Genomic DNA, 6,401 nt, shown 5'->3' on the forward strand with positions numbered 1-6,401 from the left:
CTGACCACTGTGTCTGTGCCAAGGTGAGTCATTTAGTGGGCACCAGGAGAGGCCCTGGGGGGTGGCCCAGCAATGCCAGGGCTCCAGCACTGCAGACAAGGGCTGACTGCTAGTTCCCTCCCCTGCTCTCAGAGCCAGCTCAGCCCCTGAGCCCCTGTCCTAGCAATACCCCTTCCTCCACACCAGGGGAGGTGCTCTTCATTTGGGCATGTTTTATGGGCTGGTTGACAAGATTTCCCTGTTAATCTCAGGCAGAGAGAGGAGATGAGCACCACTCCTAATTTTTTTTTTGGGGGGGGGTGGTGCTGTGCCTCGCAGCTGGAGAAGGAAATGGCAACCCACTCCAGTGTTCTTGCCTGGAGAATCCCAGGGATGGTGGAGCTTGGTGGGCTGCCATCTATGGGGTAACACAGAGTCGGACACGACTGAAGCAACTTAGCAGTGCCTCGCAGCATCTGTCATCTCACTTCCCCAACCAGGGATCGAACCAGCATTCCCTGCCTTGGAAGCGCAGTCTTAACCACTGGACCATCAGATCAGATCAGATCAGATCAGTCGCTCAGTCGTGTCTGACTCTGTGACCCCATGAATTGCAGCACACCAGGCCTCCCTGTCCATCACCAACTCCTGGAGTTCACTGAGACTCATGTCCATCAAGTCAGTGATGCCATCCAGCCATCTCATCCTCTGTCGTCCCCTTCTCCTCTTGCCCCCAATCCCTCCCAGCATCAGAGTCTTTTCCAATGAGTCAAGTCTTCGCATGAGGTGGCCAAAGTACTGGAGTTTCAGCTTTAGCATTATTCCTTCCAAAGAAATCCCAGAGCTGATCTCCTTCAGAATGGACTGGTTGGATCTCCTTGCAGTCCAAGGGATGCTCAAGAGTCTTCTCCAACACCACAGTTCAAAAGCATCAATTCTTTGGCACTCAGCCTTCTTCACAGTCCAGCTCTCACATCCATACATGACCACAGGAAAAACCATAGCCTTGACTTGACGAACCTTTGTTGGCAAAGTAATGTCTCTGCTTTTGAATATGCTATCTAGGTTGGTCATAACTTTTCTTCCAAGGAGTAAGCATCTTTTAATTTCATGGCTGCAGTCACCATCTGCAGTGATTTTGGAGCCCAGAAAAATAAAGTCTGACACTGTTTCCACTGTTTCCCCATCTATTTCCCATGAAGTGATGGGACCGGATGCCATGATCTTCATTTTCTGACTTTCTAATTGTTTAGCGGAGTCTGCTGCTGGGCCTGAGGAGTATCATGGGGAGGGGAATCATGAGAAGGGGGCACCCAGTGACTTGATCCTGTTGTGGTTTGGGGAACTGAGGAAGGATGAGGGTGGGGAGTGACCTTAGAGGAAGAACAAGGCTGGGGACAAGCCCTTGTCCCAACTCCTCTCCGTGGCTTGGAGTGGCTGCGCTTCCAGCCTGCCAGGCAAGTCACAGTGCTGCCTTCTCTCTTTGTCCAAGTGAAATCTACTTGAAATGAGTGCAAAGCAGTCCTGGAGGAAAAAGCTGTAACAAAGCAGAAAGGGCTTGTCAGGAACACTCAGTAACTGTTTTTGTGAAACACCGGCTTGTTTCAGCAGCAGCAGGTGAGGCCCCCTCTTCACCCGCTTCAGCCACCTCACTGGGCCCTTTTCACCCACCTGTATCCTCTCCCTTCCCCCTATTGTCAACCCCTATCTCTCCTTCAGACACATCCCCACACTCAGCCCTTATCTATGTGATGTTCACACACAGAAGCAAAGAGGTGGTGGACAGATTTGGCCATGGTCGTTTGTCAAAACTTCATTACCTTTTATTTACATGCATTGTAGAAAAATCAGAGAATACAGATAAGCAGAACAGAAAAATTAATTAGCCATCATTTTGCCACCTGGAGATATAAACAGATTTTTCTTCTACATGTATAAATTCATTTTTAAAAAGTAGGCTCATGCTGTACAAATTATTTTGTAATCTGCTTTTTATTTCCTTGACAATATGTTGTGAACATCTTTTCATATCCATAAATATTTATCACCATCATCATTTTAACAGTTGCATGGTTTTCCACCATGTGCATGAATGTGCATGACTGCTAAGTCACTTCAGCCGTGTCTGACTCTTTGTGACCCTATAGACTATATAGCCTGCCAGGCTCCTCAGTCCATGGGATTCTCCAGGCAAGAATACTGGAGTAGGTAGCCATTCCCTTCTCCAGAGGATCTCCCCAAGCCAGGGATCAAACCCAGGTCTGTCTCCTGAATTGCAGGCAGATTCTTTACTATCTGAGCCACCAGGGAAGCTCGTGCATGGATGTAACCAGGCCCTATTGTTGCACAGTTCTGTCCCCTCTCTCTCTTTGTTCTAGATTATACTGTGATGCACATTTGCTCCAGGTAGACATAGCTCCCAGCCTCTACCTCTACTCGCCTTCTCCCAGTCTGGCTGCAGCCCCATTCTCCATGGCACCTCCTCTCCTGCTTCCCTAATCTTTGGAAGCCTCGTCATCCAAAGCCTCAGGCCAGTCCCTGGATGGCCTTCTGGACTGGACAGAAGAATGATGCTGGCTCTGGGAAGAGGACGCCTGGACACCCCTCCCCACAGCTTTCAGCCAAATCAGGTCCTATTTCAAGCTGAGTTGGGGACAATTCAAGCTGAGTCGGGGACAATTCAAGCTGAGTCAGGGACAAGATGACCTCCCACTCACTATGCCCATCCTCTACATCAGAATCTTCCAGGATGACCTATCTACAGCCCAAATACCTTCCAGGACAGATCAACCCTCCACCTGGCCTCCACCCACACAGAAGGTGCCCAGCATGTTCCAAATTTGCCAGCCTCCAATTCAAGGGGCCCTTTTGTCCCTCGACTGCTGCCCACTGACTCCCTGCTGCTCTCCCAGTGCCTGACACAGCATGGTGGTTGGCAGGCCTCATGAGTGGGATGGAGGGAACATGGGTCTCTGGCCAACCCCTTGTCAGAATCCATGCACTTGGGGACCCATCCCTGAGGAAGGGAACTGAGTGATCACTAGATGGCAGTGCTGAGCTGCCCAGATCTGAGCAGCCTGGTGGCCATAGTCCTTTGGAGGCAGGAAGAAAGCTGGTCTCAGGCTTTCTAAAACCCCTAAGTGCACCAGGCTTTCTAAAACCTCTAAAAGAGGGGTCACTAGAATTGCCTCTGACTGCTCTGGCAGCGCCCTCTAGGGGAGAGAGCAAGGCCATTCAATAGCTGTATGATTCTGGATGACTCAGGAACCTTCTTTGAGTCTCCATTTCCACACCTCTATAATGAGGTCTAGACAAACTTACTTCCAAGGTAGTTGTAAGAAAAACTATCAGTGAAAGCCAGACACAGCAAGTGCTTGACAAATCCTAGCTTCCATTTAATAACACCTACCAGGGGCTTCCTGGGTGGCGCTAGTGATAAAGAACTCACCTGCCAATGCAGGAGGTGCCTGAGACACGAGTTCGATCCCTGGGTTGGGAAGATCCCCTGGAGGAGGAAATGGCAACCCACTCCAGCAGTCTTGCCTGGAAAATTCCATGGACAGAGGAGCCCGGCAGGCTACAGTCCATAGGGTCGCAAAGAGTCAGACACAACTGAAGTGACTTAGCACGCATGCACCAAGTGCTTTACCTGTTTCCATGTTAGCACATCTCTGATGGGGTGGGCCTGGACGGGTGGGAGCTGGGTCTTCTAGGGGAGCTGCCATGTCCTGTCGACTCCATTGGGGTTGGAGCAGGGACAGCATGTGGGCAGGGGCACCCCACAAACGGCAGTGTGGACAGGATGTGGGAGGTGGTGGCAGCCAGTGAAGAGAAGGTGGGAGTCAGCATTCTTCACCACCAGACCACTAGCTGTTTATAGCTTTGGGTCTCCCAGGGAACATGTGAGAGTTAGGTCCCACTGTCCTAGCGGAGACTGAATAGAGGCTGTTTCCCACCCTGCTTTCTCATCTCCCTGACTCCCCCAGTGGGCTCTATCCTTCCATCTTTGCCCTTTCCCAGACCTTGTGGACTTGAGACCCATAGTTCCATTGGCTTGAGAACCTCTTGGTGTGTCAACATCTCCCATGGGGATGGGTCTCTTCTACACTTGAACCTGAGGCTTCCCAAGGACAAGGCTCCCAGTAGATGGGGTCTTCCCAGTGCTATATCTATGTCTTCATCAGACTTCAGACTCAGGCAACCACAGACAGAAGCCGTCTCTCTCCTTGGGTGGGAGCCTTCTGATCAGAGGATCTATGGTTCACTGTCAGCTGGGAGCTTCGAGGGCAGGTGATATCCTTCTTTTGGAGGACGGCTGCCTTGGGCCAGGGATGGTTCCTTCTCCCATCCTGAGCCTGTGCCCAGCCTTGCCCTGCAGGTTAGAAGCATCCAACTCCTGTGGCTGCAGAAGGGTTCTCAGCTGAACACCTAGACTCCTTTCCCTTCTCTTCTCTGGTCCCTCAGCCTTCGGAGGCATCAGCTCATTCACCTTCACAGACCCAGGGGCCAGCCTGCTGCTTTAGGGTTAATAAGTTTGGGCCCTTCTCTGCCCCATCTCCCCACCTAGCCAGGGCCTGCTCCAGCCTGCCCCCCACCTCCCAGCCTCTAACTCTGAGACCAGCTCTCTAATTGCTTTCCTTGATCTGCTCTGCTCCATGCTCCCTTCCATCTCCCTGGCTGACTGCGTCCCTTTGAGAGTGAGAGGCGGAGACCAGATGTGTCCCTGGAGGGAGGAGAGGGCTGGCAGGCAGCGTGTTATTTCCAATCCAGTGGTCTTCCAAATGGACAGGATGAGCTAGGAGGGCAGCACTGTGGGCAAGCTGGGGAGAGCCCCAGGATGAGCTGGAAGACACAGCCATGGTCTCCAGGTTCCTGGCATGACTGGTTCCTCCCTACCCCCTACCCCCCCCCCCCAAACTCCATCCCAAGGCCTGCTGGTCCCTAGTCACAAAAAAAACATGGAGAAGGGGAAGACAGCTAGGACCTAGATTCTATCTAGGAACCAGGATCCCCCAAACTTAGGCTAAGAGCCAAAGGAACATTCTGGGAGTCTGAAGACTGATGAGGAGGGGTCTAGGAGGCAGGATGCCTGAGTTTTGCAGCTGCCAAGGAGGATCCCCATGCAGTGATGAAGTTCCCTGTGGGTACCAAGGCAATGGCTGGGTGTGGGGAGGACCCAGTGGGAAAAGCCCAGTCCCTCCCTCCTGACAGGTCCTGATACTGATGGAGGTTGGAGCTGATGCACAGGTGACAAGGACTCCATCCTGACTCATGTTGTTCTGTGTCTGCAGCTCCTGGCACTGAGCCTGGGTCTCTGAACTGGGGCAGGAATTTGTGCCCTTGGGTGGGACCCAGACCTGCACTGCGGGGCCTGGGGTGGCTGTGAAGATCAGGGAAAGAGAGAACTTCTAAACTCCCTGAAGTAGAGCAAGGTCCCCCTCCCTGCCAAGGCTGGCAGGTTGAAGCGGGAGGGGGCCTTAGGGCAGCAGATGGGGGAGCCATCGATTGCCGCCTCTCATGGAACAATCCGATCTCCGAGTGTCATCGCTGCCTACGGAGGTCAGCTGGGAGCTGGCTGTGAGCTTGCTGTCCCCAACCCACTAGCCTCTGCCAGCTCCCTGAACCAGCCAGGCTGCCGCCTTGTGAGCTAGACACCTCAGCCCGACCCCGTGATTGAGATCAGGAGCCCACGTGCTTAACTCCATCAGCGGAGTCTTTGTACATTTAATGGGTCACCCAAGAGCACATTTTGCACCACGGAGCCACGAGTGTTTGCCTAGCAAATGGTCGGCTGCAGAACAACCTTGTCAAGAGTGGCCTCTTCCCGCTGTGAGCGGCCCCCAGCCCAAGTGACTTCAGCCTCCTGCAACGGAGCCTGTTGTGCGAAGCTTGCCCTCCTGGCCCTGGTTACCAGCTGCTTTGCTCTCTGCCTCTGCACTGGCAGGGGTGATGGTGATGATCAAGTGAGATAATGTATGTGAGGGCCCCAGGAAATGCAGAAGTTATTCTATGTCGATCCAACCAGCAGGAAGCGAGGCCTCCTGAGGTCAAGGCGGCACACCAGGCCGCTGGGGGGTCCAGATGTGAGGCAGTGACTGCTTCTGTGGGACATGGCACACAGGGGGAAAAAACTCATTAAGACTAATTGGAGAGGAGGAAATCCCTGGCTCGCGGAAAGAAATGTCTGCTCACTTCTAAAGGGAAGCAGCTCAGTGTCATGCATAGCTCCAACCAGACCCCGGTCTGAGTCCTGAAGCTGCCACTTGGCCATCTAACTTCGGGCAGGTTTTGTTAACCTTTCTGTCCATTTCCTCATTATACCGCGTAAGGTCGTGAAGTTGTGAGCTGCCTGCAGCCAGTAGGAATGCAGGGTACCCCTTTGCATGCTCTGCTCCTCCAAAAAGGCATGGAAACTGAGCGAG

The sequence above is a fragment of the Bos indicus genome, chromosome 19 (genome assembly GCF_029378745.1).
Source record: "Bos indicus isolate NIAB-ARS_2022 breed Sahiwal x Tharparkar chromosome 19, NIAB-ARS_B.indTharparkar_mat_pri_1.0, whole genome shotgun sequence".
Taxonomy (NCBI): Eukaryota; Metazoa; Chordata; class Mammalia; order Artiodactyla; family Bovidae; genus Bos; species Bos indicus.